Source organism: Pinus tabuliformis, chromosome X (assembly GCF_031772625.1).
Source record: "Pinus tabuliformis cultivar Carrire ecotype Pingquan chromosome X, CPIR1, whole genome shotgun sequence".
Classification (NCBI taxonomy): domain Eukaryota; kingdom Viridiplantae; phylum Streptophyta; class Pinopsida; order Pinales; family Pinaceae; genus Pinus; species Pinus tabuliformis.
Genome location: NC_142308.1, coordinates 972558970 through 972581458, shown reverse-complemented (window position 1 = coordinate 972581458; position 22489 = coordinate 972558970). Strand labels below are relative to the sequence as shown.

General features: G+C 37.1%; 1 long non-coding RNA gene and 2 pseudogenes across 3 annotated transcripts; 1 reads left to right on the top strand and 2 right to left on the bottom strand.

Annotated features, from left to right (window-relative positions):
- Positions 1-253: 253 nt before the first annotated feature.
- Positions 254-22191, top strand: LOC149142972 (uncharacterized). 3 transcript variants are annotated; one of them, XR_016264948.1, is made up of 5 exons: positions 254-421; positions 521-629; positions 748-822; positions 978-1154; positions 6665-6737. It is a non-coding gene; the product is annotated as an uncharacterized LOC149142972 (long non-coding RNA). The 3 variants fall into 3 exon arrangements; XR_016264947.1 differs by lacking the exon at positions 521-629; XR_016264946.1 differs by lacking the exons at positions 521-629; positions 748-822; positions 978-1154; positions 6665-6737 and adding exons at positions 21647-21716; positions 22034-22191.
- On the bottom strand, positions 4619-5810 carry LOC149142974 (25.3 kDa vesicle transport protein SEC22-1-like; annotated as a pseudogene).
- On the bottom strand, positions 13718-21045 carry LOC149142973 (25.3 kDa vesicle transport protein SEC22-1-like; annotated as a pseudogene).
- Positions 22192-22489: the final 298 nt, after the last annotated feature.

The window sequence follows — 22489 nt, the reverse complement described above, 5'->3', positions numbered from 1 at the left end:
CCAATCCGAGCGCTTTATTTTGGCCCTTTAAACCAATTGTATTTTGACACGTTTCGAGCCGGTTCTGTGGGATAGGAATGCTAGCTGGAGCATGGATGTTCAAATCCCTCATGGAGGAAGCAGATCCCTCATAGAGAAAAATATTTTATTTAATATTATTACTCTGGACTTTGAATCATGACCCTACACATGTTTTCCTTTGGAAACCAATGGTTGGATCTGGCTTTCTCACCTCTAGGGTAACCACCCCAGGGGTTGCGGGACATTTTGGCTCATTTGCTACCTTCTGATTGAGGGAGGGTGCTCTGCTCCCGGTTTTTCTAGGGTTTTATTTTGCCTATCCTTACGGGTAGTGGCCATGTCATGTTCTTCCCTACAGGGGCTTGATTGTGAAAGCTTGTTCAAACTAGCGTCGACTACAGTAAGTAATCCTTACCATCTGCGTAATTGTTCTTTTGCGGCCATACTCATCAGTTGCTCTATTTATCATATAAATAATTATGTTCCATTATTTTTTTAGGGGTTCGTTTTCCACACCCTGCCTACCGGGTAGATATTTAGGGTTTTCTGCTCATAGACAAAATTGTATTATAGTCTAAACCGAGACGATTTCAAGAGGAAGGTTACATGTATGGTCCCTACAATATTTTTTTTCTTACTAACACTGATTGAGACACAGTAATTGCAGAAGTTCATTTTTCCTGTAAGCATTCATACAAATATGTTCTATTTTTTCTTTTTTTGTAGTGTATATGCGTGTTTCTTGGCGACACGTAAACAATTCTGCACTAGGGTTTTCTCTAGCGTTTGGATCAGCTCTTGGTAAGTTCTAAAATTTTACCCTCAGGAGTCGTTACAGTTTTCTTTTTCTTTATGTACAGGATAATTTTCCCTTTAGTTTCTCTTCTTCATTTTTTTAAAGAAGGAAATGCTTCCTCCACTCAACTAATTCATGAGGAATTCCTTGTCGTTAGCAGAGCCGACAGGGTTGTCAGAGCATTGGGTCTTATCCAACCGGGATTAGCGTTAATGGCTTGTGGTGCACCTACCCAGGTTCATTTTATTGGAAAATCACTCGAGGCTTTTTGCCATAGCACTGTTTTCATTGTGTCACTGTACTTTAAGTCTTCTGGCGGAACTTACTCCTAGGGAAGGTACCACCCCGTGGCTGCTTTTTCTTCTCAGTTCTTCTGAAATGATAATTACAGCCCTTCTGGCCAATATTTATATGGTATTTAGTATATTATTATATGCTGAAGCAAGTCGAACCCTTATGGGTTTCCTTCTCTATTTGGAAAGGCTACGACCTCTAGTCATGCTTGTTTTTTTCTTTCTACTTCTTGATATCAAAATATAACTTTCTATATGTCATCTTTTAAGAGGCCTTCCGGTCGAGACTGTAATTGTTATTTTCAAACAGCCAGAACTTCCCAAAACTTTAGAATCATTTATACTATGAAACAAACATAAATGGAGAGAAATGGAAAAGCGTTGATGTCATTGCTTCTTTAAGAAGAGAAAAACTAAAACAGAGTCAGTTTCATGGAGATGGATATGAATAATCATCTTGGTTTTCTGGTCATGATTCTATCAGAATTATGAATATGAGTTAGTGGACCTTACCCTGAGTTAGTGGATCTTACCCTGACCAGATAGAGCATGATGATATTCCATTAAAAAATTTCCTGCCCCGAGGTGGCAGAGGCAACTTTCAACAAGTTCAATTTTTACCTGACATCCATATAAGAATGAATATAACGGTTACTAAATCTATGGTCGATATCCACTTAATGCCACTTTCTACACACAAGAGTACCATATATGGAAATGATGTCATTCACTACCCCTACCTAAATAGAGACAGATTGAGTGTTCTATGATGATGATGATGATGGTGGTTAACATCCGCTGAGACCAAATATTGGTCTATCGGACTTAAAGAAACAAATTATTTATTTTGATTTAAGATTTTATTCCTATGCTCAAAAAGCTTGGAGGAGAAGCCTCCCGAGCTCACTATAATTTTGACATTGTAAAAGGTTAGGAAGGTCAGTGTTGTAACAAAGATTGTGAAACTGAGATCTAATGTGGTTGTACGTGGGGCACTCTAAGAGGAAGTGGTTTTCATCCTCGATGTTCCTATTCTCACATATATGGCAGATCCTTTCCATCCATGGCGTTTTAGGAACTGCCCAACGACCTGTTTCACTATATAACCAAATCATAATGATGTCAACAATACAAGCATTTCATATGATGGTTCCAGTATGCTCTATAAATAAACTCAAGTACATGAAAAAGAGAATGGTAGACATGGCTTTACAATTATCTATAGACACAAGGATGCTCCTAAATTATTTGACAAAATGTGCTGAAATAATTAGGTTTGTCTAGATGGTGTAGGTAGAAATGGCTTTACAATTATCAATAGACACAAGGGTGCTCCTAAATTATTTGACAAAATGTGTTAGAAGTAATCAGATTCGTCTAATGGTGTAATTAGTTTTGAATTTAATTTGATTGTAAATTTTGGAACGATATTGGAATTTGATGAACAAGAATGAGGTCAAACAATTGACTTTCACCTATGTGTGTCAGATTCCAAAATATTCCTAAAATCTGCAATCCAAATAAAAATAACCTGTAATTAAGAAGTGTGTGCATTTAACTTTATACCTATTTCAACCTGTTTGTTGGTGTTGTTCTATGTCTTCATACTTTTTATATCATTCAATGTTATAGAGGAGCGGTTTCAAATATTTGGGCTTCTCACTGAAGGCAAAAGGATATGGTTCACGCGATTGGTCCTGGCTAACTGATAGATTTTTCAAAAAAATCTCTGTTTGGGAAGCGAGATTTCTATCTCTTGCCGGAAGACTCATTCTGGTTCAGTCAGTTTTAGCTCAATTATCAGTTTATTGGTCCCATCTGTTTCATCTTCCGGCCTCCATTATAAAAAAACTAGTTTCTATTGCGGGCAATTTTTTATGGGGAGGAAAATCATTTCAGTCTAAGATAAATCTTGTCAAAATGGATATCATTTCGAGGCCGAAGATTAATGGAGGCTGGGGTCTTATCAACATGAAAATCTTTGGAAGGGCCTTACTGTGCAAATCGCTTTGCAGGGGTATTTTTGGGGCCAGGCCATGGAGCAAGATTATCCAAAATCGATATTTGAAAGGACGCAGCCTGGAGTTCTGGTACCGGAGACCTTCTTTTGGTTTGAAATCGGGTTCGGCTATTTGGAATAGTTTCAGGAAAATTTTTCCTTTCTTCATTCAGAATCTCCGTTGGAGGCTGTATTCAGGATCCTCTATCTACATTGGCATTGACCCCATTGTCAATAATCTGGAGCTTCTGATCCCAAGAAGCCTTTCTCTCTTCCTCCAAGCAAAAGGTATATTCACTTGGGAAAAGCTGATTAAAGAATGGTCCTCCTCTTCTCCTGTTTGGATTGGCATGGAGGAATTACCGCTTCCTCCTCATTTGAGACAGATTTGGGCCTCGGTGTCCCAAAACTTATCAAATACAGGTTTTCAGCGCATAGGCAACAAAGACAAATTGGTTTGGGCCATATCAAAATCAACTCATCCGGTTAGGGTGAAGGACATCTACTCTGTCATGGTTGAAGGCCTTCCTGGGGCTGCGGATTCAAAATTTCCGATGTCTTTGTGGAAAGTGTCCTGCCCACTCAAATGCACTCTTTTTTCATGGCTGGTGTTCTTCAACAGGAACCTCTCCTGGGAGGTACTACAAAAGAAGGGGTGGAATGGGCCGGGACGATGCTCCATGTGCCTCTCGGATCATGAAACCAATGTCCACATGTTCTTCCAATGTGCTCAGACACAGAAAATCTGGTATGAATTGTCTATATCCTTTTGTTTTCCTTACCGCGTATTTGCTTCTGTACATGAGGGCTACAGGTGGTGGAGTGAGCAATGCTTGTCCCTACGATCTATGTTTGTCACGATCATCTGGCTTTTATGGAAGTGGAGAAATAACTGTACTTTTCAAGATCTCAGAACTCCTCTTGCGTCTATTCTGCTGCGGATTACAGATTCCTCTGTCCCTCCTGATATGTAGGGATCTCTCTTCCAACTATCTCTTGAGGTCCTCATTGCTGCTGCGCACCAATGTTTTTTATTGGAACAGAATTGTTACTTGAGGTCGTCATTGCTGCTGCGCATCAATGTTTTCTTTGGATCTGCCTGATTTTGGAGCTCTCGCTCTATCTGGTGCTTTTGGTACACATGGTTCATATGGATATTTCATAGTTTTTTTTTGTCTCTTTCTGGTGTGAGATTATCCGCTCCACCCACCTGATCATCTGTAATCCTTGCCTCATACATGGGTTTTATCTGTTTTTGCTGTGGTCCAGGCAATACTGTTATGCTGTATACATGACTTTATATTTCCTGTAATATAATATATTTGGTTTTTTTTCTTCTGAAAAAAAAATAGAGGCTATACAGGCAATTCATTTCAATTTTATTTTTAAACATTGTGCATTGAATTTGAATATAGTTTACATTAGTTTTATTCTAATTTTACTTGTTTTAAAGATATTTATGCATGAAAAGGGCATAAGTTGTATTCCAAAATAAACTATAGCAAATATTCAATGCACTATTTGCTACATCTCTGTTATTATTATGAAAAATAATCAATGTTGAACAATTGTAAATGAATTTATCTGATGGAAGAGTGTTTTATTGACATCAAAATTAAACCCATAGCAAGAATAATAATTTTATTTCTAGTGCAATTGTTCGCAAAGGAACTATTACCTCCGTTTGGAATCCTAATGGTCGATTCTATATCATTCGATAGTCTTGGTAATGACCGGTTAGACATCATGAGGTTTGTGCCTGCCAAGTTTTTTATAAGAGAGATGAGCAAGCATAGTATGCATTGTATGTAAAATAAAATCCAAAAGGTAGATTAAGCTATTGAAACTGAGACAGATTAACAATTAATCAAATATAAATTAAAATGGGGACATTTAGCAGCTCACTTGCATCCTCTGCTTTCTTGTTTTCATCGTTTCCGATAACTTCACTAAATTCCCTGGTTATAATCTGTTAGACTTCATATTGGTCGTTGTTTAGCTTTGACAGGTTTCTTTGGGTTCTTATGTCTAGATAAAGCTTTCTAATCCTCTAGATGACAACATCTATCAACGGTGACAGAAACCGTATCAGATCAGGCACGGTCTACAAATTTCTCCAACGGGGAACTCCTTGCCATAAATATGATATTAAATCAATTTAATTTGCAGAGAACTCACCGAATATGATGAAAGCATGTGTTTTGGAAGCAGTTTCTATTTTGGAGCGATCAAGCTTCCCGAATTCTCGTTGCAGATCCTCCAAATAGTGAAAAGCAAGCTTCCGGGGATATGACTGGTCACACAAAGTAATATAGCACACACCATCCTCCACAATGTAGTTATACCGCTCAATACTCAAGGCAAAACATGTAAATAAATGTTCTAAAAACCCCAATTGCTTAATTATTTCAGGGGAAAAAATTACAGTTCTAATCATGTTTGAACCTTAATTTCTTAATTAATTAGAAGTTGCTACATATGAACTAAAATTATACGTAGGATTCTGAAAGCAATAGGGCTCAATTCTCATAGACCTTCTGGAGGGTCCAGGTTCACCCAGAGAGAGTTTGTTGAACAATAGCTTGGCCTTCTACTTGTGGAATTTAAAATCAGAACCATTGTTAAGTTCACGAAAATTCTCTAAACCTTCTGCAAGAGGCAACCCATCACTGACACGAGCTATCATTGTGACTTCCACCATGATCGATGCCCAAAAAACAAATTAATTGGTACTATAGCAATAATTTTGCCTTCTCTCTGTGTCTTGAAGGACTTGTCTCAAGAAAAAAACAAACGCATGTGTTCTTCCCTCAAATATATTTTTCTACCCAAACAAATGTATATGTTCTTCCCACAAATATATTTAGTTGCCCAATGCATAGGCAGGGAAGGTAGGCAATATCGTACAGCAAGGGAGGGGAATGTAGAATGGATTATTTAAAGAAAGGAATAAAAAGGAGAGTATTCCATGTTTGGCGTATCTTGTACAGTGAGTGGATTACAATTATCAATTGCACCACCACTCATAGTACACATTGCATTTCCAAGACAAGTAGGGTATACAAGCCTCCAAGCTGAAAATTTTCCAGACGCAGGAAAAAACAACTATATCAATGGAACTGTGACTTCTTGTTTTGTTTGTGGTAAAATTTGACATGACTGGCTCTAACCTAGTGATGAGCATCGTCTGATTATGGATATCAGCTTCCTATCTGAGAAAATATACAATTTTAAACACTATGTTTTGTTGTTTTCTACTCTATTTGCAATATTTTGTGGCAATCAGATAATTCCTTATATTGGAAATATAAAAGGGAAAAATAATTATATCCATGAAACTATAATTTCTTGTTCGGTCTGTTGTCCAGTATGATGTGACTTCGTCTAATCTACTGATGGGCATCATCTCGTTATGGATAGCAGATTCCCCTCACAGCAAAATACAGTTTCAAATAGTATATGTTTGCTATACTATGTTTGCTATTTTATGTTCTAATTGTGAAATGGTTATCATCCTTATACGTAAGTTCATATCTTTTATATTTTTTGTTGCAGGAGTTGGAGTCCATAGTCGTGGTGGTTCTTCTCTTTCTATTGTAATTAAAAACTTTCTTATCGATAAGGGGTATATACTCATCTCAAACTTTTAGCATGAATTATCTCGTAGTAGTGTTTTGAGTGAAAGTAACTGCATGTGGTTCAGTTGTATTTGCATTGATCATATTATCTTAGACTTTTATGGAACTATGTCTGATTTCATTTTGATTAAACTTCTATGATGAATAGGGAAAATTAGATATCCACCCTGCACATTTCCTTATATCGAGTCTAGCCAGTTATCATATCTTCTCAGCTAGCTATCACTTCGGAAGTTTTGGGTGGATAGGAATGGCTGGAAAATGTTTTGATAGTTGGCTTAGCATATCCATTTGACTGTGCAGGTACAAATTTAGTGAAGCTAGAGCAAGAGTGATTGTTGTTCGCCCCAAGTTCTGCTACAACTAGATTCATCTTTTTAACTGCCCAACATAAATGTTGTTTGTATGTACATTAGAAGTCAATCTAAAGATTTGTTGCCTGATTTAGGCAAATGCACTCACCCATTGCCGTGAATTATTTATTTTAATTGATTTCATAGAATAATTGATTTCATTCCATGAGAAAATTATGGCTATAATAAAATTATAGCCAAGTCTACAGTCATTTCTTCTTCTTCATGGTTTGTTGTTCCATATTTGTTTTTGGAATTTGATATTTGTAATTAAACCATACAACACTACACTTCTCAAAATAATTTGTATAAAATAAGTACGACGTTTTTTAGTTACTCAAGCATTTCTTTATATATTATGTATTTTATAAAAGATATATTTTATATTATTGTATAACAATTTATATAAAAAAATAAGAGTTGAATTATATATTGATAATTTTTTAAACAAATTGATTTATCCATTAATGTAATTTTTGAAGGGTTTTTAGGAATATTTTTCAATCAATAATGCTTATAGGAAAAAGTTATCCATGAATGCATGATGAAGAGTCTAGACATAGCTTTGATAGAAAATTGCAATAGATGGGAGCAAAGAATGGAAATGAAACAATCTCGATGATTCCTCATACCCCACTCAGTTGGCCTCTCTATATCATTGCTCTCGAGAAATCTTAACCACTCAAACAGGGAGGCCTTCCCGAACTACCCAAACAACAAGGCTCGTGAAAACCTCAACAACTCCAGTCTTGAATTTTCGGCTTTTTTTTACACCTCTTGGTGCAAATGCTATTTTTTTATTCATTGTTACTTGTTTCGATACATTTATACAATGTGCTTAATATAGGAATATGGAATGTAAAAAAAACACATACATATTCATCTTACAAACAATCAACCACCATTATGTATGGAAAAGAAGAAATTATCACATTATATTTAAATCAAGGATTTGGGGAAATAAATATGTGATCATGGTACTTTAAAATATAATAATGTTGGAAAAATATATTAACCCAATTATAAACTTTGATAACATATATCATCACAAACTTTCACTACAAACTCAAAAAATGATATTATCACAAGCTCTTATCATTAACTTAGTTTGCTTAGAGATAAACTGAAAATATATACTTAATTCATTATTCTATTTTTTCTACTCATTCTCTATTTGGAAATCCTTGTAAAAATATATCCCAAAATTTTCATACTCAACCTAATAAAAATCATATTTTTAAATAAACTTAAAAACATATATTATCACAAACTCAAAAAATGATATTATCACAAACTTTTAACTTTTATCATTAACTTAGTTCGTTTTAGAGGTAAACTGGCAAAATATACTTAATTCATTATTCTAATGTTTGCTCCTTTGCTATGTTTGGAAATCCTTGTGAAAATATGTCCCAAAATTTTTATACTCACTCTAATGAAAATCATTTTTTAAAGAAGGATATTATCATAGTAACCCAAGAACTTTTATCCCAAGCATTAAGAAAGTTCTTTGAAGTTATAAAAGCTATAAAGGTGAGCATGGGTTAACACTAGATATGCCATAGTTGTCAAAGAAAAGTAATGAAGGCATATATCTTCAAGAATCCATTTCCTTGTAAAGTCACGGGGAAATAAAAGGATGAGGTTCTCAAAGAAAAGTTATGAAGGCATATATCTTCAAGAATCTATTTCCTTGTAAAGTCAAAGGGAAATAAAAGGATGAGGTCAATTGACATTATTCATGTTTCCTTCTTACCTTGAGTGTTAATGCAGGGAGGAAAACTTCTCCCCCTGACGTTAGCATGTTCAATATGGGGCTTCTCCTCCCTCCATTTTCATGTATATGGATGAGAACATGTAGTCGTTATCAGGAAGACATGTTCTTTTATTATTATTATTATTATGATTATTTAATATGAATCTCATAATTTTACATTGGAGAGGGATTAATCTTTTGGAATATGTTGCCTTGAGGATTATTATGTAGAGTTTTAATGAATATGGGGTATATTAAGAATTGAATAAAGACATAATGTGTAAAATTTTGTACATATACCATAACACCATCCATAATTCATTACTTTAGTATGGTGGTTTTTTATAACTTAATGCTTACCCTTGGTGTTTGTTCCCTTGATGTAATAGTACTTTATGATGTTGAAGATATAAGCCATATAAGCCATTGAACAACACAATTAGAATCACATCGCATTAAAAAATGCTAACACATGTATTTTGTGTGTACTCTTATGTCCAAATAATCAATGAATAAATGTATACTTTGAGTGACTACAATGTGGTGAGAATTACATTTTATTTACATTATCTAATCATAACCTTAACCTCAATTATTGTGTGGGATATTAATGACTCACTAATATTGTATAATAAATGGCTTTAATTAGTATGAAGTCAAGCTTATTAATCAATAGTAATGAAGCACGAGATAATCACATCATCCACTGCTCAAACTAGATGTTGACGTAATTGATCTCATTATTAATGAATAATGATATGGTTTTTATTTTACTTTTATATGAGATTTTTCAAATAGGTTTTCTTTAGCTTGTGGTTATTATCTAAATAATGCTTGTAAGTATTGTAAGTTTCGTACCAACATTAAATATCTCATAATTGGGTTTCGTTCCCCACTAACATTTGCATCAATAAGTCAAACTTGAGAGAAATTAATCAACATGTGGTCCCATGCTCATATCCTCCCATCATATTAAAGATAAGATTGTCATTACAAGTTATTTGTTTAGTGGGTGGTGATTCCTTTGATAATCTAATGTGCCATAAATCTCTCTCTCTCTCTCTCTCTCTCTCTCTCTCTCTCTCTGAAGAGGAAGTTCAATTAGTGATCAAAATAATGTGAAATTTGTTAAAACTGATTGATCCAAGGTTCAAATCCCCCCGGTTGTGACCTGGTTTACGAAGAGGAGGACAGGTTGTAGACCGCTAGAGGTTTACTAGTAGTTATGTGTAAAGCGGGTTGATGGGTTCCTCTAGGATACAAAAAAAAAACAATATATGTGTGTGTGTGTGGAAAATATCGAAGGAAATTCAAGCATGGCATTTTTAGTAAACCCATCAACACATATTACTAACCCTAATTTAGGGGGAATTCAAACTAGGCACTTACCAATGTACAACTAGTCAACCTACTAGCATATAACTAGTTAAATACCTAGTACATTAACAACACTTAGTTGAGCTAACACCTTATAATACACACAGGCACATTCATTGAAGCACAATTTTCATAAGAGTGTGACCTAGCAACAAGCAATAAGGTGATGAAATTTAGTGCAAAAAACTAAGAGCAAAACCCTTGAGTGGGTGTGGATGTGGCTAGATGCAATTCTTTGGGTTATTTTGATCACATATATACATCATCCGAGGTGATTATAACAACATAGTACACACCCTTTATTGTGGTATCTTAGCCAAATCAATCGTATAAGAAAAAATCCTCGAAAGATGTTTGTTGGGTTGTGGTCTAGCAGCAACTTGTTATGCATATTACCACAATGGCCCATGATCAAATCCTCACATGAGTGCTCCCGCCTTGCATGGTGTATTGTCACATGTGATGATCCAGTGTTATCATAAGGAGATGGTTAGGTACTAACAACCTCTTTCTTGCATTAAATTGTTAGAGGAAGAGAATGGTTTATTTTTTAGCTTTTAGGCAAATGGGTTGTTTTCCTTTTAAATCCCAAAGAAGTAAGATCCACTAGTGAGGAATGAGGATTTTTTCATGACTGACCTATGTTTAATTCTTATGAGACATTTTTTTTTTGTATGTAGGGCCACGTAGAGGTAATGTTCAAACAAATGTGGGAACATTTCACTACACACACATCTCACTGCTTCACCTTATGCCCCTTAAGTTCAATCATTTAAATATGTAAAGTTATGTTCGATAAAAAAACTTTGTGTGGTTGTCCCCATAATGACCCAGGTTTAAATCTTAACAAACATGCTCGTATCCGCCATGGTATATTGTTGTTTGTAACTATTAACGATGTTATGATGTAATAAGTTGGCATGGTATTGGCATTATATTTGTTGTAGAATTTGTTAAAGAAAAAATAATCTATTAGCTTTAGAGTTTTCAGTGCAATATTTGGTTGTTTCTAACACGCACACACACATAGAATTTCATGAAATACATATACCTAGGCAAAATCATTAGGCATTTCCCCTCATTTTGAAGATGGTATTCAAGGTAACTACATTCCACAAAAACTCGAACCTTTTATCAACATAGAACTCAATGTCATTACAACAATATACTCATTAAGAGCTCAACATGTCATTTCCACGCATTGAACCTAGGTGAGTAGGATGATGCTCCTTCATAGAATTGCGTAAGTTAGACCTAATTTATCAACACTAGTATACACTAAGTGCCATAGCACTGTTTTCATTGTGTCACTGTACTTTAAGTCTTCTGGCGGAACTTACTCCTAGGGAAGGTGCCACTCCGTGGCTGCTTTTTCTTCTTAGTTCTTCTGTAATGACAATTACAGCCCTTTTGGCCAATATTTATATGGTATTTAGTATATTATTATATGCTGAAGCAAGTCGAACCCTTATGGGTTTCCTTCTCTATTAGGAAAGACTACGACCTCCAGTCATGCTTATTTTTTTCTTTCTACTTCTTGATATCAAAATATAACTTTCTATATGTCATCTTTTAAGAGGCCTTCCGGTTGGGACTGTAATTGTTATTTTCAAACAGCCAGAACTTCCCAAAACTTTAGAATCATTTATACTATGAAACAAACATAAATGGAGAGAAATGGAAAAGCGTTGATATCATTACTTCTTTAAGAAGAGAAAAACGAAAACAGAGTCAGTTTCATGGAGATGGATATGAATAATCATCTTGGTTTTCAGGTCATGATTCTATCAGAATTATGAATATGAGTTAGTGGACCTTACCCTGAGTTAGTGGATCTTACCCTGACCAGATAGAGCATGATGATATTCCATTAAAAAATTTCCTGCCCCGAGGTGGCAGAGGCAACTTTCAACAAGTTCAATTTTTACATGACATCCATATAAGAATGAATATAACGGTTACTAAATCTATGGTCGACATCCACTTAATGCCACTTTCTACACACAAGAGTACCATATATGGAAATGATGTCATTCACTACCCCTACCTAAATAGAGACATAGAGACAGATTGAGTGTTTTATAATGAGATGATGATGGCGGTTAACGTTCGTTGAGACCAAACATTGGTCTATCGGACTTAAAGAAACAAATTATTTATTTTGATTTAAGATTTTATTCCTATGCTCAAAAAGCTTGGAGGAGAAGCCTCCCGAGCTCACTATAATTTTGACATTGTAAAAGGCTAGGAAGGTCAGTATTGTAACAAAGATTGTGAAACTGAGATCTAATGTGGTTGTACGCGGGGCACTCTAAGAGGAAGTGGTTTTCATCCTCGATGTTCCTATTCTCACATATATGGCAGATCCTTCCCATCCATGGTGTTTTAGGAACTGCCCAACGACCTGTTTCACTATATAACCAAATCATAATGATGTCAACAATACAAGCATTTCATATGATGGTTCCAGTATGCTCTGTAAACTCAAGTACATGAAAAAGAGAATGGTAGACATTACTTTACAATTATCTATAGACACAAGGATGCTCCTAAATTATTTGACAAAATGTGCTGAAATAATTAGGTTTGTCTATATGGTGTAGGTAGAAATGGCTTTACAATTATCAATGGACACAAGGGTGCTCCTAAATTATTTGACAAAACGTGTTGAAGTAATCAGGTTCGTCTAATGGTGTAATTAGTTTTGAATTTAATTTGATTATAAATTTTGGAACGATATTGGAATTTGATGAACAAGAATGAGGTCAAACAATTGACTTTCACCTATATTTGTCAAATTCCAAAATATTCCTAAAATCTGCAATCCAAATAAAAATAACCTATAATTAAGAAGTGTGTGCATTTAACTTTATACCTATTTCAACCTGTTTGTTGGTATTGTTCTATGTCTTCGTACTTTTTATATCATTCAATGTTATACATACTTTTTATATCATTCAATGTTATACAGGCTATACAGGCAATTCATTTCAATTTTATTTTTAAACATTGTGCATTGAATTTGAATATAGTTTACATTAGTTTTATTCTAATTTTACTTGTTTTAAAGATATTTATGCATGAAAAGGGCATAAGTTGTATTCCAACATAAACTATAGCAAATATTCAATGCACTATTTGCTACATCTCTGTTATTATTATGAAAAATAATCAATGTTGAACAATTGTAAATAAATTTATCTGATGGAAGAGTGTTTTATTGACATCAAAATTAAACCCATAGCAAGAATAATAATTTTATTTCTAGTGCAATTGTTCGCAAAGGAACTATTACCTCCGTTTGGAATCCTAATGGTCGATTCTATATCATTCAATAGTCTTGGTAATGACCGGTTAGACATCATGAGGTTTGTGCCTGCCAAGTTTTTTATAAGAGAGATGAGCAAGCATAGTATGCATTGTATGTAAAATAAAATCCAAAAGGTAGATTAAGCTATTGAAACTGAGACAGATTAACAATTAATCAAATATAAATTAAAATGGGGACATTTAGCAGCTCACTTGCATCCTCTGCTTTCTTGCTTTCATCGTTTCCGATAACTTCACTAAATTCCCTGGTTATAATCTGTTAGACTTCATACTGGTCGTTGTTTAGCTTTGACAGGTGTAAAGTTTTGTAGATGTTCTATGCTAAGAGCAATTTCACTTTTCTCACAGCGATCATACAAGTAGATAAGCAAAATGCAGATAGAACATATAAGCAGATCTTACAGAAGACAAATCAGAAACAAGAAAAATGTATGTGTTTGTTTCGGCGGTCAACAGGATGCTTCAACCAGCAAAGTCTCCTTTGGTCAGCCAGCCCAGCATGTGTCACAACAACCCTCCAACTAGTAGATGAGTCAACCCAAGTCAGTTCTAAAAAAGTCAACGCTGCCCTAAAAAGTCAACGCAGGGGCAGCAAGCTAAAAGTCAACGCATCAGCAAAACGGTCAACCCTTTGACCTCGATTTTTGTGCCAGGTAGTATGGCCTTCAAAAATCGAACCTCCCACAAGTTTTTAGCTTGTTTGGACCAAGCGTTGACCAAAGTCAACGCTGGTCAAACTTCTGTGAAACCCTAGCAGCAGAAAAATCCTCTTCGTCCTTCCCACGTGTGGCTGAAATTCGTCCTCCAGGTAGCTCGTAATTTTTGGGATGAGAGAGGAAGATGTGAGTTGTGTTGTGTTCAAATTCTCTCCAGCTTTTCCTGTATATCCATCAATGAGGGTGTGTGACACATCTGTTGGGCATGTGAGCCTACATTACAAAACTGGCTGACCTTTGCACATATAATTTATTAAGAATAATAAATTCAAAATATAAGTTCTGCTCATCGGATTAAGACTAATTTTATATGGATTTTACACCTCTCAGAAAGAGGAATCCAACAAAAATATTAGCCTCTTAATCTGAGCATCAGAACATGGAGTTTGGACCTAGTTGTCCAAATTTAACACTCCCTCTCAACTAGGGAGAACTCCATCTATTAGTGCAATTAACATCGTGAGTCATCCCGCCGAAACTTGCTTTGTTGGCTTCTTTATTTCAGAACAGAAGTGGGTCAGTCACAAAGACATCATTCCCCGACTGACATAATCAGTCCAGAGGTCCCAGACCTCACAAATCTTGATCCCAGATCAAGTGGTTGGACCATGCCATCCTAGATAGAGAGTACGGCAATCTCTGATGCGTCCATCAGTCTTTGCTAATAGTCTCTAGCTTTTCCACACCTCATTGGCCAAATGAGAGGTACTTCCCATGAGCCCTGAACTCAATGGGTAGGATGCATACGGGGCACAGATTAAATGAGTGGCAAACCAGCTCAATAATCACAAGGGTGGGGCAGAAGCATTATGAGTGCTTATAGCTCCAAGAAGCTATCCCCAAAGCCCCCCAGAGCTCCCAGAGCTCATCGTCCAACAGGACCCACATCATAGGGTCTTTCCACGACACCAAGACTCTCACAGAAGGTTAGGAACTTGACCTTCCCCAGGGGCTTAGTGAGAATATCTGTGACCTGCTCATCAGTTCCTATATGATCGAGCCTTACGGCGCCTCGCTGTACCATATCCCGGATAAAGTGGTACCTGATATCAATATGCTTGGATCGGTCGTGGAACACAGGATTCTCAGTCATACGAATCCCACTCTGATTATCACAGAGTATTACAGTGGTATCTAGCACATGTTGGAACAACTCACTAAAGAGCTTCCTCAACCAAACTGCTTCACAACAGGCCATACTAGCAGCAATGTATTCGGCCTCCGTGGTGCTCAAAGCCACCGACTTCTGCTTCCTGCTCATCCATGAGATCGAAGCAGAACCAAGATTGAAACAGCATCCAGATGTGCTCTTACGATCCACCACACTGCCAGCCCAATCGGCATCAGTATATCCCCGGAGTATCACACTCCCGGCAGTGTATCTCAGCCCATGGTTTATCGTGCCCCGAAGATATCTCAAAAGATTCTTGGCACCAACCCAGTGAAAATGATGAGGCTCAACCATCTGTTGACTCAAAGTATTCACTGCAAAATATATGTCCGGACGGGTGTTCACTAAGAACATCAAAGCTCCTATGAGTTGACGATACTCAGTAGGATTGGCCAAGATAGGCCCTGCGGCGCTGCCACTCAACTTCTTAAAGTTGAGTTCGACACGGACTTACAGTCCACCATCCCAAATCTTTCCAGAAGCTTCACAATATACTTTCCTTGAGAAAGGAAAATCTCTCCAGGTCTCTGCCAGACCTCCAGGCCTAGGAAATAGTGCATCAGTCCTAGGTCTTTCATCTCGAACTCAACAGCAAGCTCCCTCTTACATTGATGAATGAGAGGGTCATCACCTGTCAGGAAGAGGTCGTCCACATACAACACTAGAATGAGAGGCTTTCCTTCCTCAAACTTAAAAGTAAAGGTTTGGATCAGCATTGCTTCGAGTGAAGCCCAGCTTCATCAAGTAACTATCCATCCTCTCATACCAAGCTCTGGGTGCTTGCTTTAACCCATAGAGGGCTTTCTTCAACCTGCAGACATAAGTGTCTCGATCTTGAAATTCAAATCCCAGAGGTTGTTCTACATACACCTCTTCCTTTATTGCACCATGCAGAAAAGCGGTCTTGACATCCATCTGATGAAGACTCCATCCTTGCGTAGCAGCAAGGGCTATGATGGATCGGATGGTGGTATATCGAGCCACAGGTGCAAATATATCATCATAGTCAATTCCTTCCTTTTGAGAGAAGCCACGGGCAACAAATCTTGCCTTAAACTTTTCAGCACTCCCATCAGATCCATGTTTAATCTTGTAGAGCCATTTAGCGGTGACAACAGATTTGTCCTTCGGTCTCGGGACCACATCCCAGACATCATTCTTCATAATAGCCTCATATTCTTCATGCATAGCATCCTTCCAGACTTGATGCTTGATGGCTTCTTCAAAAGATCCAGGTTCAGATTGTATAATAGTACTCATGGCAGCTAGATACCCTTGGTATCTACACGGCTTCTTGCTTTCTCGGAATGTTCCCCTTGGGGCAGCATGACCCTCAGCATCTTCGAGGGTGTCCCTGAGCCATGATGGCCTCTTTCCTAGAGAAGGGGAAGGATCAATAGGGTCCATTGGCCCTTCAACATCAGGCATAGTCTCATCCTGGGGTTCTTCCAGATTTCCAGGTCTTTCTTCATGGTTTTCTTCAGATCTAGGAAGATCTACTACTTTCTTCAGGGAAGCATCTTCGTCAAAAGTGACATCATGGCTTATCTCTACTTCCCTTTGACCAAGTACATAGACTCTATATGCCTTAGAAGTCTCACTGTAGCCCACAAACATTCATTTCTTCCCAGTAGCATCCAACTTACTTCTCTTTTCTTTCGGCACATGAAAATAGACAGGACATCCAAAAATTCTAAAATGTGAGACATCAGGTTTCTTACCAGAGAAAACCTCTTCGGGAGTTTTGGAGTCCAAAGCGGAATGAGGGCATCGGTTTTGAATGTACACAACAGTATTTGCAGCTTCTCCCCACAGAAACTTTGGAAGACCCTGGTCACATAGCATGGCACGGGCAGCTTCCACAATAGTCCTATTCTTGCGTTCAACAACACCATTCTGCTCAGGAGTATATGCAGTGGTAGTCTCCCTCTTAATGCCAGCTTCTCTGCAAAAGTCTTTGAACTCATTTGACTCATATTCAGTGCCATTGTCAGTCCTCAAAATCTTGATCTTCTTTCCGGTCATATTTTCCACCAAGGCTTTGAAGGTACGGAACCACATGAAAGCCTCATCCTTCTTCTTCAAGAAGTATATCCAGGTTTTGTGAGAGAAGTCATCAGTAAATGTCATATAGTAAGAACATCCCCCCAGGGATGTTACAAGCAACATACCGGAAAGATCAGAATGGACCAGTTGCAATATCTCAGATGTCTTTGTGACACTTGAGGGGAAAGGTCCCCTTGTATGTTTTCCTTCAGCACAGCCCTTACATACACCTTTATGATTATTTCCAAAATCAGGCATCCCTGTCACCACCTTCCTTGCTTCGGGAAGAGCCTTGTAATGAAGGTGTCCAAATCTTCGGTGCCATAGTTCGGTTTGACGGATAGTATCACAAGTCATAGCTCCCAACGGACTCCCTCCAACCTGATAGAGTGTACCAACTCTAAAACCAATTGAGATAGCTTCCTTGAAGCTCTTCTTCCACATGAGTACCTTTCCATCAGAGAAAGTTACATTGAATCCTTTGTCTTCCATGGCAGATACAGACACAAGGTTCTTCTTCAATTTGGGTACATAGAGTACATCTTGTAGATGGAGGACTTGTCCTTGAGACAAGTGGAGGGTCACAGTCCCGGTCCCTTTCACAGGATAAGTGGCATTATCCCCAAGGATAATTTCTAGATTAGTATCCCTTTCAACCATGTCAGAAAGTGCTTCCTTGAATCCGGTGATGTGTCTTGAGGCACCACTATCGATTAGCCAGACATCCATAATGTCGGGCGGAGATGCAGCTGAGAGAGCAGATATTAGAATATACTCATTTCTTTTATCAACAACATTAGACTCCTCATACCTGGTATTTCTGGTCCTTTTTAGAAGGTGGATGGTTTCCTTCAAAGTGAGCCTTCCTCTTTCCTTTGGATTTGTCATTTCTTTGATTCCCATTCCTTCGGTTGTTGTTGTTGTCGTCACTATCGGGAGAATTCTTCTGGAAGGGGCATTCTCTAGCATAGTGTCCAGTCCTATGGCAGGTGAAACATTTACCCTTCTTCTTTTGAGTCTTAGTCCTTCCTTTGTCCTTGGAACCACCAGAGTTCTTCTTTCGGGAATGAGCAACATAGGCAACATTTCTTTCATTATCAAATTCCTTCATCCTTGTTTCTTCTTGCATACATCCAGACAGAAGCTCATCAAAGTTAGGGATGGTATTATTGTTGAGAATGGTAGTTGTGAATACTTGCCATTCATATGGAAGTCCTCCAAGTGCGGTGAGAACCATCTCACGATCAGCTATTATCTCCCCAATAGCTAGCAGATTGTTCCTGGTTTCAGTCAACTTCATAAAGAAAGTTTGAATAGACTCGTCTCGGCCCTTCTTCATATTCTTCAACTTGTTCTTGAGGAATAGCACTTGGTTCACATTGTTTACTCGGAACATAAGTATCAGTTTGTCATACATCTCCTTGGATGTGCCTAGTTCAAATATGTAGGCAACCAGACTCTTATTTATGGATTCCCTGATCAGCAGTTTTGCTCCGATTTCTCCCTTCTTATACTTGTGTTTAACAGCAGCAGAGGCATTTGATGGAGGTTCTTGAATCTTCCCTGTCACATGATCTAGGAGATCATGATCTTCTAATATGAGATCTAATAACATCTTCCAGGCATGGAAGTCATCACTTCCAGTCAGCTTGTCATTCTCCCTGAATTGAAGCTTAGAGGAATCCATTTCCTTCGATGATGATTGCTATAGATAGAGTTTGTCTTCACCTCAGCTCTGATTCCATGTAAAGTTTTGTAGATGTTCTATGCTAAGAGCAATTTCACTTTTCTCACAGCAATCATACAAGTAGATAAGCAAAATGCAGATAGAACATATAAGCAGATCTTACAGAAGACAAATCAGAAACAAGAAAAATGTATGTGTTTGTTTCGGCGGTCAACAGGATGCTTCAACCAGCAAAGTCTCCTTTGGTCAGCCAGCCCAGCATGTGTCACAACAACCCTCCAACCAGTGGATGAGTCAACCCAAGTCAGTTCTACAAAAGTCAACGCTGTCATGAAAAGTCAACGCAGGGGCAGCAAGCTAAAAGTCAACGCAGCAGCAAAACGGTCAACCCTTTGACCTCGATTTTTGTGCCAGGTAGTATGGCCTTCAAAAATCGAACCTCCCACAAGTTTTCAGCTTGTTTGGACCAAGCGTTGACCAAAGTCAACGCTGGTCAAACTTCTGCGAAACCCTAGCAGCAGAAACCCTAGCAGCAGAAAAATCCTCTTCGTCCTTCCCACGTGTGGCTGAAATTCGTCCTCCAGGTAGCTCGTACTTTTTGGGATGAGAGAGGAAGATGTGAGTTGTGTTGTGTTCAAATTCTCTCCAACATTTCTTGTATATATATATCCATCAATGAGGGTGTGTGACACATCTGTTGGGCATGTGAGCCTACATTACAAAACTGGCTGACCTTTGCACATATAATTTATTAAAAATAATAAATTCAAAATATAAGTTCTGCTCATAGGATTAAGACTAATTTTATATGGATTTTACACCTCTCAGAAAGAGGAATCCAACAAAAATATTAGCCTCTTAATCTGAGCATCAGAACATGGAGTTTGGACCTAGTTGTCCAAATTTAACAACAGGTTTCTTTGGGTTCTTATGTCTAGATAAAGCTTTCTAATCCTCTAGATGACAACATCTATCAACGGTGACAGAAACCGTATCAGATCAGGCACGGTCTACAAATTACTCCAACGGGGAACTCCTTGCCATAAATATGATATTAAATCAATTTAATTTGCAGAGAACTCACCGAATATGATGAAAGCATGTGGTTTGGAAGCAGTTTCTATTTTGGAGCGATCAAGCTTCCCGAATTCTCGTTGCAGGTCCTCCAAATAGTGAAAAGCAAGCTTCCTGGGATATGACTGGTCACACAAAGTAATATAGCACACACCATCCTCCACAATGTAGTTATACCGCTCAATACTCAAGGCAAAACATGTAAATAAATGTTCTAAAACCCCCAACTGCTTAATTATTTCAGGGGAAAAAATTACAGTTCTAATCATCATGTTTGTACCTTAATTTCTTAATTAATTAGAAGTTGCTACATATGAACTAAAAGTATATGCAGGATACTGAAAGCAATAGGGCTCAATTCTCATAGACATTCTGGAGGGTCCAGGTTCACCCAGAGAGAGTTTGTTGAACAATAGCTTGGCCTTCTACTTGTGGAATTTAAAATCAGAACCATTGTTAAGTTCACGAAAATTCTCTAAACCTTCTGCAAGAGGCAACCCATCACTGACACGAGCTATGATTGTGACTTCCACCATGATTGAAGCCCCAAAAACAAATTAATTGGTACTATAGCAATAATTTCGCCTTCTCTCTGTGTCTTGCAGGACTTGTCCCAAGAAAAAACAAACGCATGTGTTCTTCCCTCAAATATATTTTTCTACCCAAACAAATGTATATGTTCTTCCCACAAATATATTTAGTTGCCCAATGCATAGACAGGGAAGGTAGGCAATATCGTACAGCAAGGGAGGGGAATGTAGAATGGATTATTTAAAGAAAGGAATAAAAAGGAGAGTATTACATGTTTGGCGTATCTTGTACAGTGAGTGGATTACAATTATCAATTGCACCACCACTCATAGTACACATTGCATTTCCAAGACAAGTAGGGTATACAAGCCTCCAAGCTGAAAATTTTCCAGACGCAGGAAAAAACAATTATATCAATGAAACTGTGATTTCTTGTTTTGTTTGTTGTCAAATTTGACATGACTGACTCTAACCTAGTGATGAGCATCGTCTGATTATGGATATCAGCTTCCTATCTCAGAAAATATAAATTTTAAACACTATGTTTTGTTGTTTTCTACTCTATTTGCAATATTTTGTCACAAGGGAAATATGCAATCAGATAAGTCCTTATATTGGAAATATGCAAGGGAAAAATAATTATATCCATGAAACTATAATTTCTTGTTCGGTCTGTTGTCCAGTATGATGTGACTTCGTCTAATCTACTGATGGGCATCATCTCGTTATGGATAGTAGATTCCCCTCACAACAAAATACAGTTTCAAATAGTATATGTTTGTTATTTTGTGCTCTAATTGTGAAATGGTTATCATCCTTATACGTAAGTTCATATCTTTGTATATTTTGTTGTTGCAGGAGTTGGAGTCCATAGTCGTGGTGGTTCTTCTCTTCCTATTGCAATTAAAAACTTTCTTATCGATAAGGGGTATATACTCATCTTAAACTTTTTAGCATGAATTATCTTGTAGTAGTGGTTTGAGTGAAAGTAACTGCATGTGGTTCAGTTGTGTTTGCATTGATCATATTATCTTAGACTCTTATTGAACTATGTATGATTTCATTTTGATTAAACTTCTAGAATGAATAGGGAAAATTAGATATCCACCCTGCACATTTCCTTATATTGAGTCTAGCCAGTTATCATATCTTCTTAGCTAGTTATCACTTCGGAAGTTTTGGGTGGATATAAATGGCTGGAAAATGTTTTGATAGTTGGCTTATCATATCCTTTGGACTGTGCAGGTACAAATTTAGTGAAGCTAGAGCAGGATTGATTGTTGTTCGCCCCAAGTTCTGCTATAACTAGATTCATATTTTTAACTGCTCAACATAAATGTTGTTTGTATGTACATTAGAAGTCAATCTAAAGATTTTTTTGCCTGATTTAGGCAAATGCATTCACCCATTACCATGACTTATTTATTTTAATTGATTTCATGGAATAATTGATTTCATTCATGAGAAAATTATGGCTATAATAGTCTACAACCATTTCTTTTTCTTCATGGTTTGTTGTTCCATATTTGTATTAGGAATTTGATATTTGTAATTAAACAATACAACACTACACTTCTCAAAATAACTTGTATAAAATAAGTACGAAGTTTTTTAGTTACTCAAGCATTTATTTATATATTATGTATTTTATAAAAGATATATTTTATATTATTGTATAACAATTTATATAAAAAAATAAGA